This window comes from Lasioglossum baleicum, chromosome 17 (assembly GCF_051020765.1).
Source record: "Lasioglossum baleicum chromosome 17, iyLasBale1, whole genome shotgun sequence".
Taxonomy (NCBI): domain Eukaryota; kingdom Metazoa; phylum Arthropoda; class Insecta; order Hymenoptera; family Halictidae; genus Lasioglossum; species Lasioglossum baleicum.
Window position 1 is genome coordinate 9,371,411 of NC_134945.1, and position 14,995 is coordinate 9,386,405.

Genomic DNA, 14,995 nt, shown 5'->3' on the forward strand with positions numbered 1-14,995 from the left:
TGAAATAAATTCAATTTCTCTGTTATCAATATTTAGTCATCAGTGGGAACATAGGAGTACAAACAGAATAAGTCTTTCTACAAAGTCTTCTCTTGGGAAATTGCAAACGGCAAAGAAGTTTTAATAATCGTAGGTATAAAGAAAATCGTAGTGCAAGGTGTTTGTTCAGCTAACTAAAACGAACTGTAACGATCCTGGCCAACTCATTACTACTTATTACTTTCTAAACGGTCCCCTGTCCATTACCCCTGTCGCGAGAATTCAATGAAGCGATTTCCAGCTGGTGCTCACTCAGACTCGATTCTTCAAAGCGACATTCGATTTCAAGGTTGGTTCAGTAACTGTTTCGAGCAAACCATACACACATTACATTGAATGGAGGTTTCTTCTACTAGCCAAGACCAACTGTAAAGATCCTCGTCAACTCATTACTACTTATTGCTTTCCGAACGGTCCCTGTCCATTACCAGTGTCGCGAGAATGAAGCGATTACCAGCTGTGCTCAGGCTCGATTCTTCAAAGCGAAATTCGATTGCAAGGTTGGTTCAGTAACTGTTTCGAGCAAACCATACACACATTACATTGAATGGAGGTTTCTTCTACTAGCCAAGACCAACTGTAAAGATCCTCGTCAACTCATTACTACTTATTGCTTTCCGAACGGTCCCTGTCCATTACCAGTGTCGCGAGAATGAAGCGATTACCAGCTGTGCTCAGGCTCGATTCTTCAGAGCGCAATAAGCGAAATTCGATTTCAAGGTCGGTCCAGTGACAGTTCCGCGGGGCCGTGTGCCACGGTAAGTTGTCGATCGAATTTCAACGCGTATTGTGGAGTTAAAAATCCGGAACGGCTGCGGACCAGCCATGCGTTGACTACGTAACGTGACAAGAATGGGGTGCGTTATTGGCACGGTTTATCCCCAGAGGCTGCGTGCACACGTGTATCCGGGATCGGCTATTGTGCGCACACGTACACGTGCACGCGCACACTGTTAACTTTGAAGTGGTTCTCGCCTCCATTTGCTAGGCTACAAGGCGATGCTGGTATCTCGCGCGCCGCCCCGTCGCCATACCCATTGGATCTCTGTGTCCTAAAACCAGCACGCAGGAATGCGATGCAGGGCTACCGAATCGGCACCGAGAATCCGTTGGCCATTGTGTATTATCGTTAACCGGGAACGAGCCGACGATGCGCTCCGTGTGCATTATTGTTATAGGAACAACTGTAACTGCGGGGAATTCGCGACTCGCTACCGGAGACGTGAAACGCTATATCCGGGTTTCGGGGTCAAAATCGCTCCATTTTCACTGGATCTGAACCATTTCTGTAGTCTACCAAAAAAGAAAACTTGCAAGTTTCGGCTCGATACTTCATCTCGAACGGTAGCTATAGGGGAAAATAGAAAAATCCGTTTTCCCTACTTAATCACAATTAAAGATTCTGAAAAAACATATGTCTTTCTATCGCCAAGTTGGATTTGGAAATAGAAGCTGAAGATAAGACTTGAAAGATTAGCTTTGTACCTTTAACACTAAACCTACCAACATCGGTCGAAATGACCGGTTCCAGATTTTTTATTTTACAATTGAAAAATATTAATAAAACTGATTTCATAAGAAACGATTGTATAGATATCTTTAGTAGAGCACGTATTACAATAGGAGCCGCACAAAGTCTGAATAAAATCAATCTTGTCATGTGTATAAGGGAATTTTTTAAGGCTCGGTAAGTTTAGTGTTAAATAGACAGCGAGTCTTTACGCATTTCAAGATTACACACATTTTTAAAATACAGTAGGACCTCTCCATTAACCGGCTCGGTCCATTAAAGCCCGATGGATAATCGAGACCCGAGGGACATAATTAAAATGGACATTATATTCCAAAATAAATCTTTTATTTTTGAAAATTTATTTCCCTTCATAATATGATCATATTTAAACGCATATTTGTTTATAATCGGGAGGCGTTAATCGAGGTCCCACTGTACAAGAAAACATGTATGGTAACAAATATTAATAACATCACAGCTCGATGCTTATCATAAGTAATTTCCTAATTGATAAATTGAACTCTTGTTCGTCATTCCGGTTTTTACTTCTCATTTTGTTCTAATACATAATAAGTATGTAGATCATAATAGTATTTCTTAATTAAAACGATTCATAGCATCGCAACAATCTAATACTTTGCGATATATCTTCAACTTTTTTCATACTTCATGAAAAGACTAGGGTGCGTTTAATTAAATATTGCAGTTATGGAGACTGATAAAGAGTATGCCAATAAATCCTACAGTTTGACGCGGCATGCTACAGAGTGAATCTCCCCTTTGAAAATTAATTAAAAGTATGTAACGAACGACGCAGAGAGAGAGAGAGAAGAATGTAATTTTCAAGCGGCTATTTACTTTCGTCGAAGGAACGTCGAAGAAGATAAAGCGTTGGATTAAGCGACGACGAGCGCCGCGTCGCCGCGGCACACCCGAGGACAATGCGTAGAATTTCCCTCAAAACAAAGTTCCGCCCGGGACTACGTAACGTCGAGACAAAAGCGAGGGACGATGGCTTATCTCGAGACCTTTTCCACTGTTTCGTTCTTTCCAGCTATTCGTCAGAAGTCACGGAAGTACCGGGAACGAATACGAAATCCGCCGGAAAGGGAATCAATGCGGCGTGTGTGCCAGCTAGTTGCATCTATCTGCATACTTCTATGGGAGATAAACTGACGTAGACGCGGGAGGTTGAACGACTTCGCATTTCCCTGGTGAAAGGATCACTGCCTCGAGCATCAGCATCCGAACTACCGCTCGACTGCATAGAAAGAATTTTTAAGACAGACGATTTTCAAGCATTAAACCGGAAAAGGAGAGAGTTCGTCCGCGTGATCACATGATGAAGATCACGCAGAGCGATCTCGAGAATTGTTAATATCTCCAGCAGTCTTCTCCTATGCGGAAAGTATTATTCAGTAGAACGATTTCAGGAACTAAATTCGGGCAGTTCATCCGTAGGATGATACAACGAAGATCGCGTAGAACAATTTTAACCCCTTGCCCCACGATTTATTTTACGGTTTCAGTGATTAGAACTTTTTTGGAGATCGTAATTTCCTAAAAATGGAGAAAATTGATAGAAATTGTATGCCTGTTTGTTCTCGAATAGCTGTATATTAAGAAAACGAAAATAGACTTTTATTTCGGTTTAAAGGAAATTATTAACATACATTTTTATCAGAATCTGTTAAGAATCTTCATCACGAGTCAGGCACGATATTTTATGGCAAGGGACTAAGAATTTTTAACATCGACGTTGGTGCGCTACGGAGTTGTAAAATGGCATTGAGGAGTTTCAATGAAAATATCTTGAATTCCCCATTTTGTTTAACCTTAACACGTTCCTTCGAAATAGTTCCATAAAGGAGCCTAAAGTAATATTTCATTTATAACGTCACCTTTTAATGAAATTTTAGTACTGAGAAAAATATTAATTCAAATGGCGAATAGTAATTCTCTTTTTTCGAGTATACTCATCATATCAGAAATTTGATTATAATCAAATCAATAAACTCAGTATAGTATTGTTATTCAGATATAGCATCGTATGGTATTTCAGTTTTACATGATTACCATCTTCGACTGCTTTACTCGCAGATTTTCTCCTGAATTATTTAGTAAATAAATAATTCAAAAAAGGAAGATGAAACATGACGGTGAAGTAACTTCAAAGGCTATCGATCCTTTATATTTACAGCCATTCTTTATAACTTATCAGGTAAAATAATATTAACAGTTTTTATAAATTGAAAATGATATAAAGTTATTTTAATTTTTAGTTTTGTAACACTAGAACTACTGAGTAATAAATGTGACTGGTGTATACAATTGCTTTGTAATAATGACAAGATTGCATCTATTGAAACTTCATACAATTTTTATTGCAAAATCTGCTTCGATAAATAAGTTCGTTCGAAAAATTCTGATGAGAACATTTTTATGATTTCAATAATTCTGAAAGAAAAAATTAGGACCCAGTCATTTTGTCTGGTTATGGGATTTTTTATTTTGAAAGCACGGAGAACTCCCCATGTAAATGACAGGAAAACAATTAAAGTAATGTTAAACAAAGCTGAGGTTCATCTAACGATTTCGTGCGATTCATTTTAACGTGTTAAATTCAATTTTTCATTTTCTCCAAGAAAAGCATTCTCTTTTAGTTCTGACCAAGGTGATTTAAGCAATTAAATATTCCATAGCAATGTATTCGTCTCGAAGAGGATGCAAAGATGAAAGCATCGTACCTAGCATCCTTCTTTCCATTTCATTTCCGTTTCCGTAAACTCCGCAGAAACAGCTACCTACAGTCCACTTATTAGAATTGCCGTGGCTAAGAGCAGCGAAACTTCAGCACAGAATTCAGATTGCTGGCTGTCACTGTCACGGATACGCGATACCGTTATTTCGGCGCAGCAGACAATTCATCAAGCTATTTTCTTTTTTCGCGTCATGAAAGGAAGGTGGGGGAGCAGAGTTGGCGAAATGTTCAGGTGAATCAAAGCAAGAGGCAAGGTAAACTCGAGAACGCGAGAACACGCCTAGCGTGTCCCGCACATGTTTCGTGCCTGTAATTAAAGCCTGTAAGGGAACAGCGACGCGGTTCGGTGGTGAACGTACATTCGCCGCGGTCGCCGATAACGCGACCGTTATGAAAAATCTGCATGGAAAAGGGCCGAAATACGACCGCCTTCCGATATGCCTAGGGTAGTTTCCGTGCCGAGCCACTCGAGCGCTCCCTCAGGGTTCAATCTCTCGAGAAGGCCTCTGCACGCTACGCGCAGACCAAAAAGTAGACGCGAACTCCAAGCTACGGCCATGAAACCGCGACCTGCCGTATCCAACGACTTTTCGCAGTATTCTCTCCGTAACTGTCGCAAGGATCTCCACTGTAACTGTAAACATTCTGCCCCACAACTGAGGATCCCCCGCGAAACCAGTCAAGCGGTAAACACGCTCGAGTATCGGTGAGACTCGCACTAATACAAGCAAAAGACTAGAAATTTTCTTACTTTTTATGAAACTTTTATCATCGTATTCGTCTCGTTTTCCTAATCAAAATGACACCACACACGATAGAGTTACGATCATAATTATACAGGGTGCGCCGTCTGTAGGTACCATATGTTAAACGCTAAAGCAATTGCTATTCGTAAACATTCCGGAGAATATTCTAGCGTATTTGACAGCTCATTTCATACCATTATTCACCATGAATAACTCAACACCAGCACAATGACTCTCCTCAGAAGATTGTTCCCGAATCGCTTAATCTCGAAAAATGGCGATTACAATTGGCCTCCACGTTCGCCGGATTTGACGCCTCCAGACTGCTCCAGACTTTTTTCTGTGGGGATATTTAAAGTCAAAAGTTTATGTTGGCGCGCCGCGGTCCCTCCAGGAGCTGAAAGATGCAATCCGTAAGGAAATAACGGAAATAATGCCCGAAACGTTGCAAAAAGTTATGGGAAATGCCCAAAAACGAGCATTTCTTTGCGTCGTTCATAAAGGTGATTACTTGCCCGACGTTGTATTTAAAAAATGAATTTTTTGTATTGGTATAAACCAAAGTAAATAAATATCGCAAACCGAACTCGATTTAATTACGTTTTCACTATTTTATAAGCATTTAACATATGGTACCTACAAATGGTGCACCACTTGTGATTTTAAACTGTGGTGCCCAATATGGTTCGGAACCCACCTTAATAAAAACTGTAGGTCCCGTCGCGAAATAACCACAGCAGTTCAAAAAAAAATGATTACTCGTGTACACAAGTGTAATTATAATCGTGGTTATATCGTCTTCGGTATCATTTTAATCAGAAAAACAAGACGAACACGATGGTGAAAGTTTTATTGTTGAAAATTCAAACAGAAGGAATTTCGGTTTTTGAATTTAAAAGGTTAAGCTCTGATCCTCATTCTATTTAAATCTGTACCCTTCTCTACGTTGGGCACACTACAAAGAATGTGTCACCTCTACTGGAACTATCGCTCGACGGACCGACGCGCGACGCGACGCTACGATACGGCAGCTACAGAGAGACTACCGTGAATCGATAAGGACTATCTTTTTGTTTTTGCATCTCTCACGCGGGGTAGCCTCGGCTAACTTTGAACACCGAACATTATTTTTAGCGACTACGAACCTGGATTAAAAATAGATCAGCCCCGGACTTGCTGAGCGAGGAACCCCGCGCGTTCGACCTTAAGCGAGTTTCCCTGGGTCGTGACAGAGGCTTGTCTGCCACGCGACGAGGACAACCGAAGTGTATCTCCCGGACATAAGCTGGATTTAATACGGTGCCGTTGCGACACAGTTTCGCTGCGGACTTAGCTGACGTATATGTATTTGAAGCAAATATTCTGAATAACTCATCGCTGTACAGGGTGTAACAGGACACGTGGGACACACTTCGGGAGCTACTTATACACCTAAATGAAGCATACTGAAACCACAATGAAACATACATAAACACGTGCTCTATCTGTCATTGTTTATGAAATATTACGAATTTTGTGAACACCGAAAGTTTTCACCGACACATGGTACACCCAGAGTTGGGCAAAAATTTAATCAACGATTGACGAATAAATTTCTACTTCAATCGTTAATCGCAATTAACGATTAAACTCCTACTTTAGTCGTTAATTTGCGGTTAACAATTACCTTCTTTCCAACTGTAATCGTCAATCGGATAATTGATTAATGATTAACTGCTTAAATTTCGAAATGACATACGGAATCAAAACTGTACGCATACTGAAAAAAATGTAAACTGAGTTTTTGTTGAGATATATTTCTGTTAATTCTCCATCTCTCTGCTCTTTGTCTCTCCTTACCTCCTTATTACAATATTCCGATTAACTTCAACGATTTATTAAATCGGTCTCCGATTTTTCGATCATTTCTGTTTTTAATCAACGATTGACGAATAAATTTCTACTTCAATCGTTAATCGCAATTAACAATTAAACTCCTACTTTAGTCGTTAATTTGCGGTTAACAATTGCCTTCTTTCCAACTGTAATCGTCAATCGGATAATTGATTAATGATTAACTGCTTAAATTTCGAAATGACATACGGAATCAAAACTGTACGCATACTGAAAAAAATGTAAACTGAGTTTTTGTTGAGATATAGTTCTGTTAATTCTCCATCTCTGCTCTTTGTCTCTCCTTACCTCCTTATTACAATATTCCGATTAACTTCAACGATTTATTAAATCAGTCTCCGATTTTTCGATCATTTCTGTTTTTAATCAACGATTGACGATTAATTTCATCAATCGATTGAACCAATCGTCGATTTTGCAATGATTACCTTTTTTAATTGTACACATTAATCAATCAATCATGGTTAAAATTTTAATTGATTAAGTAATGTCCAATTCTGGCTACACCTTTCCGAAAAAAAATTTAGCCCAGACCAATATCAATCTTATAGGAGATCAAATGTGCCTCAAATGCATCTCACATGTGTTTTATTCACATGTGAGATTGACATTGGTGTAAGTTAGATTTTTCCGGAAGGTCACAGCTCGTGTCGATAAAAAAATTGTTGGCGATCACTAGACTCCAGATTTTATACATTTTTATGACAAAAATGAGTAGGTGTAACTTAAAACACACAGTGAAAACGTTAGAAGATTTTAAAAGTATTAATATTATTTTTATATTGATATTGAAGTATACATTGAAATTGATGCACAAACTTTTTATTTTGCATAATGATCCAGAGTATAGTGATTACCAGACTGCGGATCTTTATGCAAAATAAAAAATGTTTGCATTGATTGAAAGACACAGGAGCCAAATAGAAATTTCTTTCTTCTTTTAATTGTCTTATTAAGCTGAAATTAATACAGTGATGTCGTTGAATCTTCTCAACTCGTCCACTGCTTTCAATTTTTGCGTGTCCATTTTCGTCATAATCCCTATCATGTTTAATAGGTTGAAAATAATAATTTTCCTGATATTTTTGCTGTTTTAAATTACATCTCATTTTTGTCATAAATGCATAAAATCTGCAGTCCAGTGATGACACACCAATTGTTCGTCTACACTTACGAGATTTCGTTACCTTGCCAAACTCGAGAAATCAATATTATTGCATCTTCATATAAGTGTATATTTTAAAACTGCAATTCTGAAGCATTATAAAAAAATTATAGATATTCTGTAATAAGATAAATCATACGGTCGATACACAAGTGTAAAGAAATTGTGTCCAATTTACTGTTTAAACAAGTGGAGTTTTCTTGTTCTTTTCTATGATTTTATGCAAAAAAAGAATTCTGCTCTTTGTTATGTTCAATATTCTTCTAGCTTCCGTAGTTTCTACGTTATGTGACTAAATCTCATTCCCAACTTTACCCCTTTGCCATGAATATGAGCATATAAAAGAGTAGGTGTAAAATATTTGAAAGAACTGCTTGCTCAAACATCAGCGATTACCATATCGCTGTGTACCCGTATCAGCATTCAGTGGGATGTAAAAGTTTATAGCCAAATCGATTATTCATTTTAGACTACAAAAGCTCTGTCTAAAGGAACACTAAATCATATCGCATGCGAATGTGTTATAAAAGCAAGTAGATATATCAGTTCAGTCTAGATACCGTATCATTTCAGCCATTTTTAAATGTTTTTAATGAACAGACAAGTTTCTCATAAGCACATATAATTTTCAATTACTAATTGTAGAATAATAAAAAAAAACATGTTCACAAAATAATTTCAGAAGATCGAAGTAAAATAGAATTTTGTCTTGTTTGAATAATTTCTCTTTGAGTAACTTAAATATTATAAATTAGTTCCTATGATTTTCTATAAAGTTTCGTTATTTGTATTCTACCTATATGTTTTGTGTAGCTACTCTTTACATCGAAACGAAAATTATAGGCCACTTGAGTTACAGAAATATTGATTATAAAACAAATGAGAAGACTTTAAATAAACGTATAATAATATTTGGTCATTGTTAACAGGAGATTACAATTAAATATTTAGCATTAAAAGTGAATAGACACTTAAAATTAATGTGAAATTAAATTAAAAATGATTAACAACAAAATAATTCTGGTGACCATTATCACAAAATGAAATGATAAGGAAAGAAAATAAATAATATATGCGAAATGTACAGGGTGTAAAGAAAGGTCTAGAGATGCCCTGACACCCCGAACATTATTATACAAATAAGTCGTGTTAAACTGAAACAGTATAGCCAGTTTTTTTCTAATAACAACGATACGACCAATAGCAATTTAAAAAAGTTGTTTTTTTACATATTCTTTAGTAAACTAATCCTTCTAACATCTTAAAACGAAGAAGTTATTCGTTTTTAAAGGGTCTCCGAGCACGTTTGTCCGGAACTCTGAGTCTCTATCGGGATTTTCTAAATAAAAGAAAATATTGAGGATGATAGAGCGAGATGTTTGCCGGTGAAATCAGCGAAGGAGAAGTAGCCCGTTTCGATCGGAAGCCTTGAAATGCGCGAGGAACGCGACGCATTACGCAAATGATGATCGCAACTGGTTGATACGGCAAGTACGCGAACCCTTTCCTCCCTATTTCACGCAGAGTAGGCGGTCGCGGTGAACAATGGACGAAAGAATCGTCTGGCTGTAATGCACGAGCGTAGCGGCAGACGGGACTGACAAGTACCGGGCACGCTAATATAGAAGGAACAATGCGACATCGGCGGCCGGCAGAGTTTTCCAGGGCTCTTGAAACAATTAGCGGCACCGTCGTTAATCTACCGCTCGACCCTCGATTGCCGCAATCCTCCTATCGGATTCGTGGGCGATTTAAAAAGTTCCGAAATCAGAAGAATTACCGCGAAACTAATTTCCACCGCTGCTGATAATTAATTCCTCGGCCGATACTGTGATTAAAAAAGTACTGCAAGACGTGGTTGTCGCGGGATACACTCGGAGACAAAACGATAGCACACTTCGAAATTAAATATAATTTCTTTGTCTTAAACAGGATTAATATATCGAAACAATCGTGAAATTACGGTTTGAGAATTGTTCTAAAAGTGAAAACATCTGACACCACATCACAGTTTCCACTTATTTCAGAATTGCTTGTACGATCAACCATAAATTATTAAGTCAAATAAATTATAAAGTTGAATTGACCGTAACAAGTAACCGGGAACAAGCCATTCGCGAGAAAATTAATTAAATCGAATTTAATTGAATACTTTCATTACGTGATATTTCCATGTGTAGTTTGTATGATGCCATTTGTTAATTACGTTACCGTCAGCGTAGCTTTTCGAAAAATAATTTGGAAATTAAATTGCGTTAGCTAATTATACTAAAAGAAGTATTAACATACGAACTGTTACATCCTAGACTATATGGAAATAGTATATTAATTTTAAAATTATTCCATCTCACAGGGCTGACACCAGAGACCGCCTATTCTACTTTTCTCGGAATTCTCACGAATTCACTTGCTACGTTTAATATAACTGATGAATTTAATCTTTCTTGATCCGAAAAAAGTCTACAATTTTTCACACTTCTTAAGTAAATTCGTCCGATTTCTCCACTCTCCACATCGGATCCAACTAGTGCACACGACGCATGATAAATCGTGAGAGTGCTCTTATAAGAGTTCCGCTGACGCTGATAATCCTTTGCATACGATCCATTCAATTAGACGTAAGAAACGTTTGAAGAAGACAGGCCGGCCGGGATGCTGCACCTTAGCCAGCTCTCGCAAGGAACAGATGGTCCGATTTATTACGGACTCCGTCCGAGCAATCAGGATCGATATAATTAAACTTCTGAAATTTGCCCGGCGACCGAAAAGTGCTTGGCAAGCAGGCAGACGCTCCTAGTATCAATTACGGCGACAAAAACTTATTAAGGTTCTCGGATATCGATACTAATATCGATCCCCCCCCCCTCCCGGTTATGATACCCTCGTTATGAGGTCCATTAGATAGAAAGTTTCGATTAATACTTTCAGCGAGCGGTCCGCTGCGTGAACTAGTTCCAGATTGCATTCCACGCATGAAAAATGACCAACCAATGATCAAGTCAATAATAAACGGTTTGTCCGCGAGAAAATCAAATTACACTGCCAACGTAGGGCTAAGTGCCCGAAGCACGCCACCGACGACGAGTCCAAAACGAGTTAACCGAGTAAACCTAATTTTTGGCTGAATTTTTAAGATACAGTACTTAGCACCACCATATTTAGCTGGTTGCAGAGTCGCCAGATCAATTAACACTAAACCTACCGAGCCTTAAAAGTAACTGGTAGATGTGTTCCCTTATACAGGGTGAGTCACCTAACGTTATCACCTCATCTCTGCTGTTTTCAAAGATACATTAAATGTAAATGTTATTAAAGTAATCGATCGTAATGATGTTTAAAAACAGACAAGAATTATAATCTCGGCGCAACGGTTCGATCAATTAAACAACTAAAGCAATTTTACAAATTAATTTTACACTTTCTACGTTTCGATCCTAATTTCGATCATCCTCAAGAAAAGCGGAAAAACTGCGTCTGGAAATATACCAATTGAAATAAAAACAGTTTTGATGTTGGAAAAAACATTGAAAGCTTGACTCACTTGCTTTATGGAAATTTTAACATTGATATTTAATTTGGTGACACGTGTTACTCAAATGTTGTTTCGCAGGTTACTAAGGCACAGACACACGAGGCCCAAGAACCATAAACCTATCAGTGATCAATAGATCACCTAGCCAATCGATATCTGGCGGGATATTCAAATGATGAGAATCCACACTAACTGCCCTCTAACAGAATTTCTACACTCATTAGAGTATATAAAGGAAACAAACAATTTTTGACCAAGTCATACAGAGTTGTTTTGTAGTCGATAAACATAGGATAAAATTAAGTTAGAAAATACATTAAATGTCTTGAGGACAAAGTTGAATGGTAAAATGAGGCTTAAGACGGTACAAAAGATTTTTGTTTTTAGGTAATTTTTTTTAGAGACATCAAGGTCACCTTCATTTTTGAAAATGGAACCACCCTTTTTTTTAACCGTTTTCTGTCCGTCACCTTGAATGACCTTGAGTAATTATCATTCAGTCAATATAATTCAGTCACTGAATTCGTAATGAAAGGGACTATCATTGTACATGTTTACGAAAGGGTGGTTCCATTAAAAAAATGAAGGTGACCTTGATATCTCGGAAAAAAATTACATAAAAACAAAAATTTTTTTGGTATCGTACGAGCCCCATTTTTACCATTGAACTTTGTCCTCAAGACATTTAATGTATCTTTGAAAACAACGAAGACATTTGGGGTGATGACGTTAGGTGACTCACCCTGTATAAATGACAAGTTCGATTTTATTTAGGCTTTGCACGGCTCCTATTGTCCTATTGTAATACATGCTCTACTAGAGCTATCTATACACTCGTTTCTTATGAAATAATGTTCATTATTTCAATAATTTGAAATATAAAATCTGGAAACGGTCACTTTGACCGGAGATGGTAGGTTTAGTGTTAACTCGAGTTGAGAATGACGGATTGGAAGAACGGTCACGTGACATTGTGAATAGCGTCGTAGAAGAGAAAGGTAGGGTGGGGGAGACAAGAGTCTTAATCTGACGACTCTGACTCGAGTCGTTTTATAGGTTGACGAGGCAGTATAAGTTCACTATTTTATACAACTTCATAAAAATAACAAAAGTGTATCCATCCAAATTTTTAGCCATTTCTTAAATAATCTATACTCCAAAAAATAATAACAATAAACAACTGTATAATCTCAATAATCGTAAATTAAAAATAGTAGAACCTGTAAACCTAGTGTTATGCATAAATTGAAGTTTTATTTATAACACTTGCACTTGTAAGAATGATGTAAGTGTGCAAGTGTTATATATGTTTTTATTGATTGCAAGTGTTATATATGTTTTTATTGATTGCGTTAATGTTTTGTTAATGTTTACGTTTTATATTTCGGTAAATCGGGACGATTTGTCGTCAGGACGGCCGAATTGTAAGAATGATGTAAGTGTGCATGTTATATATGTTTTTATTGATTGCAAGTGTTATATATGTTTTTATTGATTGCAAGTGTTATATATGTTTTTATTGATTGCGTTAATGTTTTGTTAATGTTTACGTTGTGATTTTGTTTAAAAATAAAAAGAGACAGTCCCCTGCGAGCGATCAACGAAATAACACGTCGTGTCGAATCTTTATGAATTCCGTATCGAGCCTGAATTCCGTGTCGAGCCTCCTTATATATTATATAGGGTGATTCAACTAAGAGTGCCACTTAAATTACATGTGAGATATTTGGTACATGAAAAAATAGTTGAAACGAAAGTTGTATGGCTTCAAGGCTAGTTTTATTTTCTATTGTTTGGAGTGCGATGGATATAATGGCATGAAGTAAAGTGAAAAATTAGGCTGATGGATGCGCTATGAACCCTAGCGATGTACCGAGGATACGAGTTATGTAATATTCAAAGGATGTTTTGCACGTGATCGTGTCGAATGATATTAAATAGGTTTTGTAAAACAATTCATGGCGAAGAAAATCATAAGCTGTGTCTGGGTATCATAAACATCAGTAGCGTAATCTAGCATAAATATTAAAAAGGTGTTTTGTATTGCCTATTTGGCAGTATACTAAAGTAGAATTGCTGCGATCTGATCGGATTGTTTAATTTAGAGCGTGACCAACAGTAGTTGATTCGTTTGAGCGATGAAATGGGGTGGGAAAAGTTGATTTACTGGCAGCGGAACCAGGCAAGCTATTCTGTAGCATGACAGCACGCAAGAAAAACAATATTATTGTTCCCTTTGACTGGGAAGTTCCCCTTCTGTAAATTATATATCGCCCCTATGATTTTGATTACAATCTCTTCCAATTATTGTATCATCTAGTTATGTGCTTTTCAGAACGGCGCGGCGCAGGGGATTTGCAAGTGCACGATTTCGTCGGTAGAAGATCCTCGTTTTTGATTTGTAATTGAATTTTTTTTAGCTAGACTTCAGATGCTCTTACAAATATTCGACTTTATAAAAGTTAAACGTACATTGTACTTCAAATGCATTGAATTACAATTACAGTATAATTCAATTTCCAATTCAATTTGCAATTGAATTAATTGAATGGTTTGTATAATGTCATGCAACTACAATATAATTCAATAACTGTGTAGTTAAAATACGATGTAATTAAATTACGTTATTCAATCGTAACGTATTTCAATTAGTACAACTTTAGATACCCTATACATACAGTCACTGACAATTTAAAGTGGACACCCTTAAAAATCGCATAACTTTTTAGAAATTGGACCAAAGGACTTGAATTTTTTCAAGATGTTAGACCGGCTAGTTCGCTAGAGAATAAGTAAACAAACATTTAATACGATTGCAATTGGTAGGAAGTATACAAAATTTTTAAAAATGATGTTTTGTCAACTATTTCGATGAAATTTTCAGTATGCATATAAGTTACCGAAATCTATAAAACGCATTTTTTTAAATTATCGTTACACGCCCAGATAAAAAGTTGACAAAACATCATTTTTAAAAATTTTGCATAATTCCTACCAATTGCAAGCGTATTAAATTTTTGTTTACTTATTCTCTAGCGAACTAGCCGGTCTAACATCTTGAAAAAATTCAAGTCCTTTGGTCCAATTTCTAAAAAGTTATGCGATTTTTAAGGGTGTCCACTTTAAATTGTCAGTGACTGTATATGTATAATGTCTATTTTCATAAATTAGTCCTCCCGTAAACAAGAATCTGCACGAACATCAACGTTCAGTCATAAAATATATTCGCGCATATGATATACATATGTAGAATACCCTGTACACTGGAAATATGATTCTCTTCAACGTAGAATATGAAACCGTGAACAACAGAAAAGCTTCATTAGAAAATTGGATAATCATGACT

General features: G+C 37.0%; 1 protein-coding gene across 12 annotated transcripts in view; it reads right to left on the minus strand.

The window, feature by feature from the left end:
• Window positions 1-14,995, minus strand: part of LOC143217586 (dystrophin, isoforms A/C/F/G/H) — a 1,095,306-nt gene that overhangs the window by 772,011 nt on the left and 308,300 nt on the right. The window lies entirely within an intron of this gene.